This window comes from Sesamum indicum, unplaced genomic scaffold (assembly GCF_000512975.1).
Source record: "Sesamum indicum cultivar Zhongzhi No. 13 unplaced genomic scaffold, S_indicum_v1.0 scaffold00258, whole genome shotgun sequence".
Taxonomy (NCBI): Eukaryota; Viridiplantae; Streptophyta; class Magnoliopsida; order Lamiales; family Pedaliaceae; genus Sesamum; species Sesamum indicum.
In genome coordinates this window covers 29-20,273 of record NW_011628152.1, presented here as the reverse complement: position 1 = coordinate 20,273, position 20,245 = coordinate 29, and the positions used below count along the sequence as shown (strand labels likewise).

Sequence of the window (20,245 nt, the reverse complement as noted above, 5' to 3'; positions counted from 1 at the left end):
TTCATCCATCACCACCAACTTTTTTTCCCTCTTCTCCACTCACATTGGCCACCAGCTTGCATCACCATCATTTTTCTTATAACATATTTTTTTATAGGTTTTAATATATTTTAATTAGTAATTTTTTTATATATTAAATTAAATATTTAATTGATAATAAATTGATACAATAGTTAAATTAAAAAATTATCAAGTATAAATAATATAAATTTTTAAATTAAAAGATTAATTTTTTATTTTATTTATAACTAAAAATTTTATTACGAAAGGTAAAGGGGACGTCAAAGCCATATTCATAAAACAATAAGAACCCGTATACTTTTATTATTTATACTAATTTAAATTATTCAGTTATTTATAATTTTTTTATTGAATCTTATAATAATTAAAATATTACATTATTTAATTAATATTAATAAAAATTAGTTTCGTTGTTAAAATTACCATATTTTTTAAATTATTTGTATACATTCTAAATTTTTTAAACATTAAAAGATTAATTTTTGTTTTTTATTATTTATACTAATTAAAACTTTTTTATGTATAAATTATTTTAAATTTATAAAATTATTCTTCTCAGTTTTTGTTTTTATTTATAAATAAATTTTTAATACCAAAAGGTAAGGGAATCCCAAAATAGAATGAATTTGACTTTATTTATTTTTATATATTATTGAATCTGTATGTAATTACTATTATATTAAAATAGTTGTTAAATTAAAAATCACCATGTATAATTATGTTAGAATTTTTAAAATTAAAAATGTTAATCTTTTATTTTTATTTATAGCTAATTTTTTATTATCAAACCAATATTTATGAGAACTAATGATATGATCCCTAATTCTTTTATTATAATAATTTAAATAACACATATTTTTTTTATGTATAAAATTACACCTTTTTATAATGAAATTACTAAATTATTAATTTTTACTAATCTTTAGATTAATCTTTTATTTTTATTACTCAAACGTGTCAAAAATATTTATGAGAACGAATAATATGACCTGTATATATTTATTTATATTAATCTAAATTTATATTTTATTAAGTTAATATATAAAATTGCATCTCTTATTAAGAATATTAGAATATTTAATTAATATATTAATAAAATTAGTTATTAGGTTATGATTTTAAATTAACACTTTTTGTAATAAAAATTTGTTATTTTTATTTATAACTAAATTTAGTTACCAAAAGGGTAGGGGGTGTCAAAGCATCCCTCTTATTTATACTAAATTTATATCTAAATTAGTTTATTAAACTTTCTATAGAATCTTTATATTAAATTACATATTTAATTGATGTTAATAGTTAAATGGTAATAAATTAAATTAAGAATTATCTATTTCTAGAATAAATGGTAATAAATTAAATTAAGAATTATCTATTTCTAGAAGTAAAAGATTTAAATTTTTATTTTTATTCATAACAAAATTTTTTGTTACTATAGAGGGGGTATGAACACAATATGACCTCATTAATTTTATTATTATTATTGAATATATAATTTACTACCAAAAGATAGAGACTTGGGCTTTTTTGGTTTTGTTGAATTGGGTTGAGAAATCGATCTGCAAAAATTTCGACCGCATAGACTTAGGCTTAAAGCCTAAAGCTTAGCTGGGCCGCAACATTTCACTGGGCTACTCCAGCAACTTGGGCCGCACCTCCGATTATCCCTCTGCTGGGCCGTTCATCCATACAATTGGACCATTTTGGAGTTGAAATTTAACTTTTTTGTGGCTTCCAAGAGTTTTTGGGCCCAAACAATAACAACAGTTTTACGCATGTGATGATATCTACAAGGGACGGGATCCTGACAATTCTCCTATTTAAAAAAATAAAATAATGTAATCCCAAATTTTTTCATAAAAATTGTTATTATTTTATGAACTTTTTTCTGTATAATTTGAAAATGGATGAAAATTATTGTTTTATTAATAATTTATGCAAATACAAAATAATTAATTTGATTAGATTATTGAATTAAGATGAATTTATTTTTTTTACTTATGCTAATTAGATGTTTTGTGTCTTATAAAATAAGCTTATTAAAAATCTACTAAATTTTATAATATTAAGAATCAAAATTTACTCTATAACATAAATACTCATCACAATAATATAAAAATATGATTTAATAAATTATAAACACAAAATGTCTATCATTTAATTTAAACATCGAATTGCTTTAATTAAAATTAAAATTCAATTTATGTCTACTAAATAATTTATAAGTGTTAGGGACCAAAAGTTATTCTATAACGTAAACACTCAGCATAATAATATAAAAATATAATTTATAACATAAAATCATAAATAGAATTTCCTTTTCTTCTTTCAACGTAAATAATAAATTTTTTTTCTAACCTTTCATTATTTTTCAAAACACAAATTTAGTGGAATTTTATTATTTTTATAAATAATAAATTCTAACATGTCATTTATTATTTCATTTTCAAAGGTTCCTATTATACATTTCTCATTAATATTTCTGATCCCATGAACTCATTAATTTTATTATTATTATTGAATCTGTATATAATTTACAACCCAAAAAGATAGAGGGAGGGTGCGTCAACCCAATATTTATGAGAACTACTAATATGATTCCGAAACTTTTTATTATAATAATTTAAAAATTATTATTATTTAATTAACTATTATGTATAAAATTAGACCTCTTTATAATGAATAATTACTCAAGATTAATTTTTTATTTTTATTACTCAAACCCATTAAAGCAATATTTATAAGAATGAATAATATAATTTTCTATTCATGCTAATTTAAATTTAAATTATTTTATTAACTTTTTTAATTAAATCATATATGAAGTTACATCTCTTAATATTGAATTATTTAATTAATATATTAATAAAATTAGTTACTAGGTTATGAATTTAAATTAAAAAAATTTCACTTTCTGTATAAATTAATAAAAACTTTTATTTTTATTTATAACTAAATTTTAATTATCAAAAGATAGGGGAAGTAAAAAAAATACTTATGAATGATTATATGATCCCGTATACCTTTTTATTATTTATACTAATTTATATTTAAGTTATTTTATTAATTTTTCATAGAATCTTTTTATTAAATACATATTTAATTGATATTAATAGTTACAAGGTAATAAATTAAATTAAAAATTATCAATTTTTAGAAGTAAAAGATATTTTTTTTAATTTTTATCTGTAACTAAAATTTTGTTATAGAGGGAGTATGAATGCAATATTTATAAAAATGAATAATAAGATATTTTTTTAATTTGAATCTATATATATAAATTATAAATAAGTAATATATTATAAAAATTAGATTATCACACATGTATAAATAATTTTGAATTTATAAAATTAATCTTTTAATTTTTTATTTTTATTTATATGTAAATTTCTATTACCAAAGGATCGAGGGGGTGACAATATATATTTATAAGAATGAATAATATGACCTCATTTACTTTTATTATTATTATTATTGAATCTCTATGTAATTTAGTCTTCTTAAATATAAAATAGTTCTTGAGTTATAAATTTAAATTTAACAATTAATTACCAAGAATAAGTTATGTAAAATTTTTAAAATTAAAATATTAATTTTTATTTTTATTTATAGCTCAATTTTTATTACCAAAAGATAAAGGGAATGTCATATCAATATTTATAATAAATTCTTATTTTTTTATATGTATAAAATTACATCTCTTTATATTGAAAATACTAAATTATTCAATAGGATATAAATTTACATTTTACTCAAAAGACGAAGGTGATTTATGTAAATAGACCATAAGTAGAAGTAAATAATATAATCTCTTATATTTAAGATAGAAATAGAAAATTTGAGGAAAACAAATATAAACGGCAAGTCCTCCCGATATAAAGAGAAATTTATTAACAAAATTGAGAAAACTATTATCTTTATTTCTGTTTAAAATTAACAATAAATTTATTTAAAATATATTAATAAACATTTACCACATATTTTATACTCAAAGACGGTGAATCCTTTCAATTTTTTCAAATATTTTTTTGCAAATTATAAAATAATAATAAAACAAAAAAACTAATACACAATCTATTTAAATTAAATAGCATTATAAACGCAATCCCTAAAATATGAAATCCCTTCTTATCCCCTTTAAAAGTAATATTTAAAACAAAAGTTTTTGAACAGTTGAATAAAAAAATAGAGTATAATATAAATAAAAATTTATTACTATAAATTTATATAATGCATTTAAAAATATAATATATTATTTATTATATATACATAAAAACAATACCCCACAACAATCAATTAATCCACATAATAATTATAAATTAAAAAAATCAATTAATACCTATAGTAAATAAATTAGGGGTAATGAAGCCACATTCACAGACCTAAGTAGGAGCTCATGGAAATACCAAAGTGAGCAAAAGCCAACTTACACAAAAATGCAAACCCAAAGTCTAAAGAAATAAAATCAAGTGTAAAGATAAAAGAAAGAATTTTGAGAGAGGGCGGAAGTATAATTTTAAATGAAAAAGAGGACGTAAGTATAATTTTCAATATTTTTGGGTGAAAATATCTTCTTATGCAATTTACAAGCTGAAAATATATTTTATAAAATAAATTATTTAGGTTACAAAATATATCAATACCCCAATAGATTAATTATATTATAAATTTTTATATTCTACAATAAATTGTATTGATGATTTATTCTTAAAAAAGGTATAAATAATAAGGGATAATTATTATTAAATAAAATTAACTAGTCTCTAACCACACAATAATTATGAATAAACAGAATAAATTAATTCCTAATAAGGCATTGAAAAACCTTCATATCATCACATCCCCGAACTATCCCAACACACCAGTAGAAAACAAAAATCAGTTACTCATTTGTCAAGAAAAAATATAAGTAAAATGTAATACATTTTAAGTAAATGCGACAAAAATTTACCAACCTTCCCAAGAGAAAATGATAGCATGAATATGTAAATATATTTTAACTAAAGCCACTAAAAACATTTACTGACCTTACCAAGATAAAATGATCGCAGAACTTCTGTCCGGTGCTTTTCCGATTGCAAGTCCACCAACCGAAGATGTACTCCAAATTAAATACAAGTTAGCAACAACTAGTCATACAACAAAGTAAACAAAAGAACCTCTATTGGAATAGTTTTCCAAATAGATTTAGAGCATTAACATTCAGTATCTCCTCTTTCTATAGCTACCGTCATTTTTTTCCTTCAAGACTTTACGAGGTGAAACCCACAAATAAAAAAGCTATAACTCTACCAACAATATCAGAACAAGGACAAAGATACTTACATTCTACCTATTTCATTACATTATGTCTTTTAAATTAGCCTTCACCTTCATTGTTGTTCAAAGAAAGAAATTTAGCAAGCAATGATGGATTTAAAACTATTGATAAAGTTGGCAAGTAAATTCAGTTTTTTAATAGGGTACATAATAATTAGAAGTATACATCTGAGTGAAGAATCACAACCATAGTACCACCATTCACAACAAGCAAATGAGGTATGATAAGCAACTAACAATCATCCGAAGAACTCTCCGAATTTAGGTCACAATAACTTGACAAAAAGGATTCACATGGCAGAGTAGAAGCTAAAAGATTTCTGACACTCATTGTAGACTATATTTGTAAACTAAGTTCCACGTTTTCACTCATATATGCAAATAAAAAGAAATTGTAGTTAACAATTAGTAAACAACAAAATTGACCTGAATCACTTACTCATTTGTCAAGAAAAAATGCAAGGAAAATGCATTCTATTTTAAGTAAAGCCACCAAAAGTTTACCCAACTTTGCAAGAGAAAATGATTGTAGGAAAATGTAATATATTTTAAGTAAAGCCACCTAAAAGCTAAAATTTCCAACAGATATTGTATACCATATCTCTAAACTAATTCCAGTTTTTCACTCATATATGTAAATAAAAAGGAACTAGAGTTACCATTTGTTTATCCATATGTAACAAAAAGAATCTATAACTAAAATACCCAAATTTATCAAAATGTATTCAGAGCATGAATAAAAGTTTATTAATATAGAGAATTCACTTGTGCAAGATTTAATTACATTTTAGGATATATTAATGGATGAATATCATGACAGCCAGACGGACAAGATACAAGAGAGAAAGAGCATGCATGGAAGTGTTATCTTCAAGCATATTATATGATCACATCCCCTTGAATACACAAAACTATTAAAAAGTAATGGATTAAAACGAATTACTAGAATTAGTGGCCAAATGCTTTCCCCCCAAAACACTACAGTAGAGTTACTCGTTTGTCTCGAAGGAAAATGTAATACATTTTAAGTAAAGCATAAAAAATTTACCAACCTTCCCAAGATAAAATATGATAACATGAAAATGCAATATATTTTAAGTAAAGCCACAAAATGATCGCAGAACTTACTACTTTTCGACAAATTGCAGAACTTACTGCTTTTGGACAAATATTGCGAGTCCATCGAATGAAGAGTTACTCCCACTTAAATATGATAAATTAAAAATGGACAGGTTATACATGCAACAAAATACAAGAGAAAGAACCTCTATTGATTCCTTGCAGCACCACAAATAGATTTAGAGCAATAAGATTCAAAATCTCCTCTTTCTATAAGTTATTTCTCTTCATCAATAGCTTTTACGCGATGGAACCCTGAAACTAAAAAGTTGCAATATTCACATATGTTAATTCAGAAAACTCTACCTACAATAAGTGGGAAATATGAGATGTGAGTTGCAGGATCAATGCAGGATCAATGCATCAGGTTTAACACGTAATCTACGTTAATTCTTACTTAAGCTAGAGGAGCACAATTACATTAATTTGTTACCTAAGTAACACTGAAAATGCACTCCCTCATCATCTTTCTCCTGCCCAATTTTTAGGGAACCAAAAGAGCCTTAATTGAGTTCATCCCCTATTCCTTTTTCATTCGACATCAGAAGATAATAATAGACAAGATTTAGAATGTAACAACTAGAAACAAGAGCACAAAAACAATCATTTTTAAGAGAAATCGAAAAACAGAGATAAGAGAAACATTCTAGTTAATTCACATATTAATACACCATATGTCTGAAAAGTGGTATTAAAATAGCATTCATGGTAATTAAATGAATGAGAACAATGGATCAATCTACATTAATTCACACATTAATTCTTCTCTTGCTATTTTAGAAGAATCAAGTAGATTAAATAATGTGTGAGATAACCTTTCATAAATTATCCAATATCCAATTTACAAGCTCAATATATGAAAATATATTCTACAAAAGTAAATTATTTATATTACCAAATACTTTACATAAAGAATAAATTTAATTTTAGATCATACTTAAACTAAGTTGTTGAGCTCTTCACATAATATTTTTAAATTTGACTTATTATTTGATTTGAAAATATTTTAATAAATTTGGCAGGATATAAATAGTAAGGAAATAGATATAGAATTCATTCTACGATATGCTTTCTTTTTCTCTTTTGTATAGCATCCATTTTTATCTTGTCGACTCAGGATTTGACCCACAAAATCCATTGTACAGGCTTTGTCTTACATGCCTAAGAAATCATCAATTTGACCATTTAAATAGGATAATAAAATAAACAATGGAATCTACATTAATTCACATATATCTGTATGGTAGGTTATAAGATGGCATCAAGCCTTATCAATGAAAATTCTCTCTCTTGGATAGCACTGAAAGAAACTAGTCACAGGCATGTCAAACGAATACTAAGGATCAAAAAATATTTTGAAATATCCTACCTGCCATCAACATGTCACCCACTCACATATTCCAGTATGGTCAGTGAAAAGATGGCAGCAATGTTTTCATGACGTACCCAATCTGCTAGATGGGAAGCTTCTTGGGCAAGCTCCAAAACAACACTATAGCTACGAAGGAATAAATTAACTCAATTATTGGAATAATGAGCGTATGGAGAGCACATATTCTCATAACTTTCATATACTATAAAGTCCTTAGCAAACAGAATTTCCTGAAATACTGGCACAAGCCTCTTTAGATTTATATAATTTCCACGTGTGATAAAGTAAATAATAATGCTTCTACACCAGGCATTACAGAAACTGAAAGCGTAGGAAGCAATAGATATCTGTGGAGAACTAAAGAAAAATAAGCCAGTTGTTCCTCTCCATTTTGGCCTAAATGGCCTATTATACTCAATTCCAGCTGTGATGTGCTCAATTGCAAGGTTGTTATTATACAACTGGTTTCCATGAACAAGTGTTCGTGGAGTTCCAACTGCACAAGCAGAGAAAGTGATTCCATTTCTGTTTGAAAGGCTAGTTTGATTCAAGCATTATGAGTTACTACGAGTAACTTTCTGGACGTGATAGACGACTACCAACAACTACGCAAGCCACTTTCTAGATTATTGATGGAAACTACATGCTATAACCAAAATAAATTAACTAATAGCCATCTCACTTGAACAACAAACCATAAACCAAGTACCTTTGCATGCAACAAGATCGTAGGTCGTGTCTTCATCTTACGAGCTGCAAAAATTGTTTTCCAAGCACTCAATTGTCTCTGCATCCAGAGCAACAACTCCAGTGAGCGAGTGGATATTGCTTTTTTCTATTTCTTTTCTCTTGTAGATATTGCATATTTTTCTTTTTTTCTTCCTATTGTTTTTTTGTATATATAGCTTTTTTGTGTTTCTTTTTCTTTTTTTTTTTTGCGGATATTCCATTTTTTCTTTGCTTCTTGTGCATGTCTCCAAATGCATCATCGAAATCTATTGAAAAAATATCACAGAAGAAGTAGAGAGGTCAGTGTAACACAACCTATCATTTATAAAAAATCGTTGTTGTAGCAGAATTGTATGGAGCAAACAAAACAGGCAAACTGCAGAATTTCCCTTGATTCTGGTGCACATTTTTTGTGCACTAATTCTGCAGAATGAATTTCAGCTGCAACATAAATCAATTATGCAGAATAATCCATTTAAACATTTTGAAGTTTGCAATTCATTTACGCAAAAAAGTTGGAAATATGGAATGTGAGTTGCACGATCGATGCATGAGGTTTAACACATAATCTACATTAATTCTTATTTAAGCTAGAGTTGCACAATTACATTAATTCGTTATCTAATCCTAGTGACTTACGTATTCCCTTGGAAATAGAACTATTTTCAAGTAACACTGAAAATGCACTCCCTCATCCTTCTTCTCCTTGCCAACTTTTAGGGAACCAAAAGAGCCTTAAATGAGTTCTTCCCCTTTATCCTTTATCATTCGACATCAAAAGATAATAATAGACACACCTAGGAATGTAACAACTAGAAACAAGAGCCCAAAAGTAATTATTTTTAAGAAAAATCGAAAAATAGAGATAAGAGGAACAATTCTAGTTAATTCACATATTTATACACCATATGTCTGCAAAGTGGTATTAAAATAGCATTCATGGTAATTGAATGAATGAGAACATAGAAAATCTTCATAAAAACGTTCACCAATAGGGGAAGGACAATTACCACATAAGTTTCTCAAGGAACTATCGTACTCCATACAATAGTTCTTTCCATGGGGTTTGACGTTGTGCAATATGTAGGCCCTTTTTCTGCAAACCTTGTGACCAGATATCCTAAGCTACGAAAGCGAAAAAATAGCTTAGGCGCCTTCAAGGCGGTGAGTGGATTCCAAAGGAAGAAGAAAGAAAGAAAGACAAATACAGAAAGATCTTACCTCCACATGATCCCAATTCAACCACTTTTTTGTCAATTTCAGCTACAATGGATTTTAGAGTATATTTCCCCATTTCCCACTTCAGCATCTCCTTCTTATATTTTTTCATCTCAGCACCTTCGGCTTTTGAAGCAGCTTCTCTTGCTATTTTAGAATAATCAAGTAGATTAAATAATGTGTCACATAAATGAAAAACATGCAAGCACATCCACATATAAACATATTCATATGCAGTTTTTGAGTAATGACTTACTTCTTTCAATTGTTTCTTTCCTTCCATTAGACGAAGTGTCTCCTCCTTTGATAATCTCTTTGGTTTCATTGTTTCATATGCTTTGTTTTTCTCTTTTGTATAGCATCGATCTTTATCTTGTCGACTCAGGATTTGACCTACATAATCCATTGTACAAGCTTTGTCTTAACATGCCTAAGAAATCATCAATACACCAATTTAAATAGGATTATATAATAAACAATGGATCATTCTACATTAATTCACACATTAATTCTTCTCTTGCTATTTTAGAAGAATCAAGTAGATTAAGTAATGTGTGAGATGAATGAAAAACACATATTCGAGGGAAACCTCCATACTCAAAAAGCCTTAAAAGATCACTATATTGGCCGTGAATGTCACCTGAAGTAATGACAAAGATAGATAAGATTAGTTCCCAAAGATCATGTTCATGCTGCACAGGTCAGCGTGACTCTAAGTTACGACAACTAAAACTGATGGACTCGCGAGGCGAATTGATAGGCAGTTATCAGAGTAAATAAACCAGCAAAAGAAAAGAAGAGCAAAGTTAAAAAAATTTAAGAAAGAAGACAATCAACCAGAAAAGTAGAAGACTAAAAGATTGCATTTTCGCCTTCTTCCCTTTTGCTGCTTCAAAAATTGAGATACAAAAATATGGAGACAAGTCAGACATAGGCCAAGCACTTAAGCACTGTGACAAGTACAAAGGGGACTGGCAGGACATGAAAAACTGCTACAGTTAAGAACATTGGTTTCTGAAGTTGCCTAATTGACTCCAATATTAGTTACCTTTACTTCATCTGTAGACACAAATACATCATAACTTTGATCCATCCACAGGACACTTTATCCAAGCATTGGCAATTTAAATAACAGCCACAAAGATGTGATAGAGTTGAAACATATAGTAACTACATGTAGGGAACTTGTCCAATGAGGCTTCAACCATAATTTGTTGTTATAATTTGCGACTTCAAGTCTATTTAAGCTGTACAAATCTTATAGTGAAGTAAGTTAAAACACAACTAAGCCAGTTCATCGAGTAAATTGGATTTGTATCAGGTCGTTATCCCCTTCACTTTCCCACTTCAACCCACCAAACTGATGGAATCAGAGTGAAAACTCCCACAACATTTAATGTAGGTTTCATCTATAATGTATGCCCTCACTTCCTCCTATAAATATCTGAATTTTTAGGAAAATAAAGAATTACAGAAACAATCTCGATTCTCGACACAACTTTTCAGCTATCTCTCTCATTTCTTTAATCAGCTTTCTCTTTTGCTCATTATAAAAGTCTAATCCTTCTTTGCATCAGAGATCATTAATTAAGTTTCGCATATTACTTCTGTGAATGTGTGATGCCCAAGAATATTATGAGTAATACCTTTTCCTTATAATTCTTTGCAAGAAACTGTGTAGGAACTCTGTTGAGTATCACAAGCTGTGCCTTCAATCAAGCGTTCAGATTCCATCCTGCTTAGAGTAGCTCCCTATTCATCATTGACAACCACCTTCATATCAAGAAAAAGCCTCAACCACCAGTATATCACTTATACCTGAAAATGATGCTGCATCACTTGCCTAGGCACATATAATTGCAGCCTATTGAATAATAGCAATAAACCTTGTTGTCAAGATAGAGAATACATAATCATAGAGAAAGAACTTAAACATTCACGGCCAACATCAAAGCCTAAGCCCGTTTAAACATGAAAGATTCTATTGTATGGAACTTTTTCTTAAGAAATTGAAAGATGCTAGCCAGCACTACGGATATGCTTTTTCTTGAGTTGCCACTTGCCACAATAAAGAAATTAACATTAAAATATCAATTTTTCATGACAAAATTCATAACAGACAATTAGCAATCTCTTTTTACTAATCATGAAAACTTGCATTTGAGTAAAAACATTACGAGCCAAACAACTCATATAGCTGAAGTATGCAGTTTTTGAGTAATGACTTACATCTTACAGTTGTTTCTTTTCTTCCATTAGACGAAGTATCTCCTCCTTTGAAATTCTCTTTGGTTTCATTGTTTCATATGCTTTCTTTTTCTCTTTTGTACAGCATCCATCTTTATCTTGTCGACTCAGGATTTGACCCACAGAATCCATTATACAGGCTTTGTCTTCACATGCCTAAGGAATCATCAATACAGCAATTTAAATAGGATTATAAAATAAACAATGGATCAATTTACATTAATTCACATATTTCAGTATGGTAGGTGATAACATGGCATCAAGCCCTATCAATGAAAATTCTCTCTCTTGGATAGCACTAAAAGAAACGTGTCACAGACATGTCAAATGAATACAAAAGGATCCAAAAATATCCTAGCTGCCATCAATACGTCACCACCACTCACATATTTCAGTATGATCACTGAAAAGATGGCAGCAACGTTTTCGTGACGTAGCCAATCTGCTAGCAGGGAAGCTTCTCGGACAAGCTCCAAAACAACAATACAGCTATGAGGGAACGAATACACTCAATTATTGGAATAATGAGCATACGGAGAACACATACTCTCATAACTTTCATATACTATAAAATCATTATCAAACAGAATTTCGAGAAATACTGGCACGAGGCTCTTTAGATTTATATAATTTCCACGTGTGATAAAGTAATAATGCTTCTACACTAGGCATTACAGAAACTGGAAGCCTAGGAAGCAATGGATATCTGTGGAGAATTACAGAAAAATAACTCGAGCTTTTCCATTCCATTTTGGCCTAAATGGCCTACTATACTCAATTCCAGCTGTGATGTGCTCAATTGCAACACTGTTATTATAAGACTAGTTTCCATGAACAATTGTTCGCGGTGTCCCTACCACACAAACAGAGAAAGTGATTCCATTTTTGTTTGAAAAGCTAGTTTGATTCAAGCATTATGAGTTACTACGAGTAACTTTGTGGAGGTGATAAACGACAACCAACAACTATGCAAGCTACTTCCTACATTATTAATGGAAACTACTTGTTATAACCAAAATAAATTAACTAAGAGCCATCTCAGTTGAACAGCAAACTACAAACCAAGTACCTTGCATGCAGTAGCGGTTGTGTCTTCATCTTGCGAGCAACAAAAATTGTTTTCCAAGCACTCAATTATATGTGCATCAAGAGCAACAATTCAAAGTTGGCGAGTGGATGCTGCTTTTTTTTATTTTTCTTTCCTCTTTTGGATATTGCTTTTTTTTTAAATATATTGCTTTTGTTCTGTTTCTTTTTTTTTTCTTGTGGATATTGCTTTTTTTTTTCTGTTTCTTTTTCTTCTTTTTTCGCGGATATTCTTTTTTTCTTCGTTTCTTTTTTCTTCTTTTGTTGATATTGCTTTTCCTCACTTGCTTCCTAGTCCTCTTGTGCTGGTCTCCTAGGCATATTCAGAAATCTGTTGAAAAAATACCAGAAAAGTAGAGAGGTCAGTGTAAGACAACCTATCACTTATAAAAAATCGTTGCTGTAGCAGAAATTGTATGGAGCAAAGGAAACATGCAAACTGCAGCATTTCACTTGATTCTGCTGCACATTTTTTGAGCACTAATTATGTAGAATGAATTTCAGCAGCAACAGAAATCAATTATACAGAATAATCAATTTAAACATATTGAACTCTGCAAGCAAAAAAGTTGGAAATATGGAATGTGAGTTGCACGATCGATGCGTGAGGCTTAACACGTAATCTACGTTAATTCTTACTTAAGCTAGAGCTGCACAATTACATTTGTTATCTAATCCTAATGACTTACGTATTTCCTTGGAAACAGAACTATTTTCAAGTAACACTGAAAATGCACTCCCTCATCCTCTTTCTCCAGCCCAAATTTTAGGGAACCAAAAGAGCCTTAAATGAGTTCTTCCCCTTTATCCTTTGTCATTCGACATCAAAAGATAATAGTAGACACAACTAGGATTCAGAATGTAACAACTAGAAACAAGAGCCAAAAAATAATTATTTTTAAGAGAAATCGAAAAACAAAGATAAGAGGAACAATTCTAGTTAATTCACATATTTATACACCAAATGTCTGCAAAGTGGTATTAAAATAGCATTCATGGTAATTGAATGAATGAGAACATAGAAAATCTTCATAAAAACATTCACCAATAGGGGAAGGACAATTACCACATAAGTTTATTCAGGAACTACCGTACTCCATACAACATGGGGTTTGACGTTGTGCAATATCTAGGCCCTTTTTCTGCAAAACTTGTGAGCAGATATCATAAGCTACAAAAGCGAAAAAACAGCTTAGGCGCCTTGAAGGCGGTGAGTGGATTCCAAAGGAAGAAGAAAGAAAGAAAGACAAATAAAGAAAGATCCTACTTCCACTTGATCCCAGTTTTTAGAGTATATTTCCGCATTTCCCACTTCTGCATCTCCTTCTTATATTTTTTCATCTCAGCACCTTCGGCTTTTGAAGCAGCTTCTCTTGCTATTTTAGAATATTCAAGTAGATTAAATAATGCGTCACATAAATGAAAAACATGCAAACACATCCACATATAAACATATTCATATGCAGTTTTTGAGTAATGACTTACTTCTTTCAGTTGTTTCTTTCCTTCCATTCGACGAAGTATCACCTCCTTTGATATTCTCTTTGGTTTCATTGTTTCATATGCTTTCTTTTTCTCCTTTGTATAGCATCCATCATTATCTTGTCGACTCAGGATTTGACCCACGGAATCCATTGTACAGGCTTTGTCTTCACATGTCTAAGGAATCATCAATACAGCAATTTAAATAGGATTATAAAATAAACAATGGATCAATTTACATTAATTCACATATTTCAGTATAGTAGGTGATAACATGGCATCAAGCCCTATCAATGAAAATTCTCTCTGGGATAGCACTAAAAGAAACGTGTCACAGGCATGTCAAACGAATACAAAAGGATCGAAAAATATCCTAGCTGCCATCAATATGTCACCACCACTCACACATTTGAGTATGTCACTGAAAAGATGGCAGCAATGTTTTTATGACGTAGCCAATCTGCTAGCAGGGAAGCTTCTCGAGCAAGCTCCAAAACAACAATACAGCTACGAGGGAATGAATTCACTCAATTATTGGAATAATGAGCATATGGAGAACACATATTCTCATAATTTTCATATACTATAAAATCCTTATCAAACAGAAATTCGAGAAATACTGGCACGAGGCTCTTTACATTTATATAATTTCCACGTGTGATAAAGTAAATAATAATGCTTCTACACCAGGCATTACAGAAACTGGAAGCCTAGGAAGCAATAGATATATGTGGAGAATTACAAAAAAATTAGTCGAGCTTTTCCATTCCATTTTGGCCTAAATGGCCTACTATACTCAATTCCAATTGTGATGTGCTCAATTGCAACGCTGTTATTATAATACTAGTTTCCATGAACAAGTGTTCGCGGTGTTCCAACCGCACAAACAGAGAAAGTGATTCCATTTTTGTTTGAAAAGCTAGTTTTTCAAACATTATGAGTTACTACGGGCAACTTTGTGGAGGTGATAAACGACAACCAACAACCATGCAAGCACTTCCGATATTATTAATGGAAACTATTTGTTATAACTAAAATAAATTAACTAAGAGCTATCTCACTTAAACAGCAAACTACAAACCAAGTACCTTGCATGCAGTAGCGGTTGTGTCTTCATCTTGCGAGCAACAAAAATTGTTTTCCAAGCACTCAATTGTATGTGCACCAAGAGCAACAACTCCAAGTTGGCGAGTGGGTGTTGCGTTTTTTCATTTTTCTGTTCTCTTTTAGATATTGCTTTTTTTTTGTTTCTTTTGCTTGTTTTTTTCTGAATACTTTTTTTTTTGTGGATATTCCCTTTTTTTCTGTTTCTTCTTTTTCATTGTGGATATTGCTTTTTTTTTTCTGTTTCTTTTTCTTCTTTTTTCGCGGATATTCTTTTTTTCTTCGTTTCTTTTTTCTTCTTTTGTTGGTATTGCTTTTCCTCATTTGCTTCCTAGTTCTCTTGCGCTCGTCTCCAAGGCATGTTAGAAATCTGTTGGAAAAATACCAAAAAAGTAGAGAGGTCAGTGTAAGACAACCTATCACTTATAAAAAATCGTTGCTGTAGCAAAAATTGTATGGAGCAAACTAAACATGCAAACTGCAGTATTTCACATGATTCTGCTGCACATTTTTTTAGCACTAATTATGTAGAATGAATTTCAGCAGCAACAGAAATCAAATGCAGAATAATCCATTTAAACATATTGAAGTCTGCAATTCATTTACTCAAAAAAAGTTGGAAATATGGAATGTGAGTTGCACGATCGATGCGTGAGGCTTAACACGTAATCTACGTTAATTCTTACTTAACCTAGAGCTGTACAATTACATTTGTTATCTAATCCTAGCGACTTATGTATTTTCTTGGAAACAGAACTATTTTCAAGTAACACTGAAAATGCACTCCCTCATCCTCTTTCTCCTGCCCAATTTTTAGGGAACCAAAAGAGCCTTAAATGAGTTCTTCCCCTTTATCCTTTGTCATTCGACATCAAAAGATAATAGTAGACACAACTAGGATTCAGAATTTAACAACTGGAAACAAGTGCCTAAAAACAATTATTTTTAAGAGAAATCGGAAAACAGAGATAAGAGAAACAATTCTAGTTAATTCACATATTTATACACCATATGTTTGCAAAGTGGTATTAAAATAGCATTCATGGTAATTGAATGAATGAGAACATAGAAAATCTTCATAAAAACGAAGTGGTATTAAAATAGCATTCATGGTAATTGAATGAATGAGAACATAGAAAATCTTCATAAAAACGTTCATCAATAGGGGAAGGACAATTACCACATAAGTTACTTCAGGAACTACCATACTCCATACAATAGTTCTTTCCATGGGGTTTGACGTTGTGCAATATGTAGGCCCTTTTTCTGCAAACCTTGTGACCAGTTATCCTAAGCTACGAAAGCGAAAAAATAGCTTAGTCAAGGCGGTGAGTGGATTCCAAAGGAAGAAGAAAGAAAGAAAGACAAATAAAGAAAGATCCTACCTCCACTTGATCCCAATTCAACCACTTTTTTGTCAATTTCAGCTACAATGGATTTTAGAGTATATTTCCCCATGTCCCACTTCTGCATCTCCTTCTTATATTTTTCCATCTTAGCACCTTCGGCTTTTGAAGCAGCTTCTCTTGCTATTTTAGAATAATCAAGTAGATTAAATAATGTGTCAATAAATGAAAAACATGCAAGCACATCCACATATAAACATATTCATATGCAGTTTTTGAGTAATGACTTACTTGTTTCAGTTGTTTCTTTCCTTCCATTGGACGAAGTGTCTCCTCTGATAATCTCTTTCGTTTCATTTTTTCATATGCTTTGTTTTTCTCTTTTGTATAGCATCAATCTTTATCTTGTCGACTCAGGATTTGACCCACAGAATCCATTGTACACGCTTTGTCTTCACATGCCTAAGAAATCACCAATACAACAATTTAAATAGGATTATATAATAAACAATGGATCAATCTACATTAATTCACACATTAATTCTTCTCTTGCTATATTAGAAGAATCATGTAGATTAAGTAATGTGTGATATGAATGAAAAACATGCAAGCACATCCACATATAAACATATTCGAGTGAAACCTCCATACTCAAAAAGCCTTAAAAGATCACTATATTGGCCGTGATGTCACCTGAAGTAATGATAAAGATAGATAAGATTAGTTCCCAAAGATCATGTTCATGCTGCATAGGTCAGCGTGACTCTAAGTTACGACAACTGAAACTGATGGACTCATGACGCGAATTGATAGCCAGTTATTAGAGTGAATAAACCAGCAAAAGAAAAGAAGAGCAAAGTAAAAGAAAATTAAGAAAGAAGACAATCAACCAGAAAAGTAGAAGACTAAAAGATTGCATTTTCCCTTGCCTTCTCCCCTTTTACTGCTTCAAAAATTGAGATACCAAAATATGGAGACAAGTCAGACATAGGCCAAGCACTTAAGCGCTGTGACAAGTACAAAGGGGACTGGCAGGACATGAAAAACTGCTATAGTTAAGAACATTGGTTTCTGAAGTTGCCTAATTGACTCCAATATTAGTTACAGTTACTTCATCTATAGACACAAATACTTCAGAAATCTGATCCATCCAGAGAACACTTTATCCAAGCGTTGGCAATTTAAGTAACAGCTACAAAGAGGTGGTAGAGTTCAAACATACAGTAACAACACGTAGGGAACTTGTCCAATGAGGCTTCAACCATAATTTGCTGTTATAATTTGCGACTTCAAGTCTCTTTAAGCTGTACAAATCTTATAGTGAAGTAAGTTAAAACACAACTAAGCCAGTTCATCGAGTAAATTGGATTTGTATGAGGTCGTTATCCCCTTCACTTTCCCACTTCAACCCATCAAACTGATGGAATCAGAGTGAAAACTCCCGTAACATTTCAACTTGAGGACACTTAATGTAGGTTTCATCTATAATGTATGCTCTCACTTCCTCCTGTAAGTATCTGAATTTTTAGGAAAATAAAGAATTACAGAAACAATCTCGATTCTCGACACAACTTTTCAGCTATCTCTCTCATTTCTTTAATCACCTTTCTCTTTTGCTCATTATAAAAGTCTAATCCTTCTTTGCATCAGGTATCATTAATTAAGTTTCGCATATTACTTCCTGTGAATGTGTGATGCCCAAAGAATATTATGAGTAATACCTTTTCCTTCTAATTCTCTGCATGACTGTGCAGGAACTCTGTTGAGTATCACAAGCTGTGTATAGCATCCATCTTTCTCTTGTCGACTCAGGATTTGACCCACAGAATCCATTGTACAGGCTTTGTCTTCACATGCCTAAGGAATCATCACTACAGCAATTTAAATAGGATTATAAAATAAACAATGGATCAATTTACATTAATTCACATATTTCAGTATGGTAGGTGATAACATGGCATCAAGCCCTATCAAAGAAAATTCTCTCTCTTGGATACAACTGAAAGAAACGTGTCACAGGCATGTCAAACGAATACTAAAGGATCCAAAAATATCCTAGCTGCCATCAATATGTCACCACCACTCACATATTTCAGTATGGTCACTGAAAAGATGGCAGCAATATTTCGTGACGTAGCCAATCTTCTAGCAGGGAAGCTTCTCGGGCAAGCTCCAAAACAACAATACAGCTACGAGGGAATGAATTCACTCAATTATTGGAATAATGAGTATACGTAGAACACATATTCTCATAACTTTCATATACTATAAAATCCTTATCAAACAGAATTTCGAGAAATACTGGCACGAGACTCTTTAGATTTATATAATTTCCACGTGTGATAAAGTAAATAATAATGCTTCTACACCAGGCATTACAGAAACTGGAAGCCTAGGAAGCAATAGATATCTGAGGAGGATTACAGAAAAATAACTCGAGCTTTTCCATTCCATTTTGGCCTAAATGGCCTACTATACTCAATTCCAGCTGTAATGTGCTCAATTGCAATGTTGTTATTATAAGACTAGTTTTCATGAACAAGTGTTCGCGGTGTTCCAACCGCACAAACAGAGAAAGTGATTCTATTTGTTTGAAAAGCTAGTTTGATTCAAGCATTATGAGTTACTAGAGTAACTTTGTGGAGGTGATAAACGACAACCAACAACCATGCAAGCCACTTCCTATATTATTAATGGAAACTATTTGTTATAACCAAAATAAATTAACTAAGAGCCATCCCACTTAAACAACAAACTACAAACCAAGTACCTTGCATGCAGTAGCGGTTGTGTCTTCATCTTGCGAGCAGCAAAAATTGTTTTCCAAGCACTCAATTGTATGTGCATCAAGAGCAACAACTCGAAGTTGGCGAGTGGATGTTGCTTTTTTTTTTCTTTTTCTTTTCTCTTGTGGATATTGCTTTTTTTTTGTTTCTTTTGCTTCTTTTTTTTTTTGAATATATTGTTTTTTTTCTGATTCTTTTTCGTTTTATTTTTGTGGATATTCCCTTTTTTTTCTGTTTCTTTTTTTTCTTGTGGATATTGCTTTTTTTTTCGGTTTCTTTTTCTTCTTTTTTCGCGAATATTCGTGTTTTCTTCTTTTCTTTTTTCTTCTTTTCTTGGTATTGCTTTTCCTCATTTGCTTCCTAATTCTCTTGCGCTTGTCTCCAAGGCATGTTCAGAAATCTGTTTAGAAAATACC

At 30.4% G+C, this 20,245-nt stretch overlaps 2 long non-coding RNA genes across 14 annotated transcripts; both read right to left on the bottom strand.

The window, feature by feature from the left end:
* Positions 1-7,429: 7,429 nt before the first annotated feature.
* Positions 7,430-15,862, bottom strand: LOC105179975. Of its 11 annotated transcripts, none has more exons than XR_002286434.1 (11): positions 15,682-15,862; positions 14,597-14,770; positions 14,178-14,487; positions 13,095-13,442; positions 12,008-12,181; positions 11,425-11,642; positions 10,035-10,171; positions 9,782-9,925; positions 9,571-9,685; positions 8,541-8,826; positions 7,430-7,957 (listed from the first exon to the last, which is right to left on the bottom strand). It is a non-coding gene; the product is annotated as an uncharacterized LOC105179975 (long non-coding RNA). The 11 variants fall into 11 exon arrangements; XR_002286436.1 differs by lacking the exon at positions 7,430-7,957 and adding an exon at positions 8,876-8,983 and having other exon boundaries at positions 7,991-8,618; XR_002286438.1 differs by lacking the exon at positions 7,430-7,957 and having other exon boundaries at positions 8,757-8,826; positions 14,178-14,282; positions 14,379-14,487.
* Positions 15,863-15,953: 91 nt separating this feature from the next.
* Positions 15,954-20,012, bottom strand: LOC105179977. Of its 3 annotated transcripts, none has more exons than XR_849432.2 (6): positions 19,814-20,012; positions 18,765-18,914; positions 17,335-17,505; positions 17,083-17,226; positions 16,878-16,992; positions 15,954-16,067 (listed from the first exon to the last, which is right to left on the bottom strand). It is a non-coding gene; the product is annotated as an uncharacterized LOC105179977 (long non-coding RNA). The 3 variants fall into 3 exon arrangements; XR_849431.2 differs by having other exon boundaries at positions 18,765-18,900; XR_002286444.1 differs by lacking the exon at positions 18,765-18,914 and having other exon boundaries at positions 19,814-20,011.
* Between the last annotated feature and the right edge of the window lie 233 nt (positions 20,013-20,245).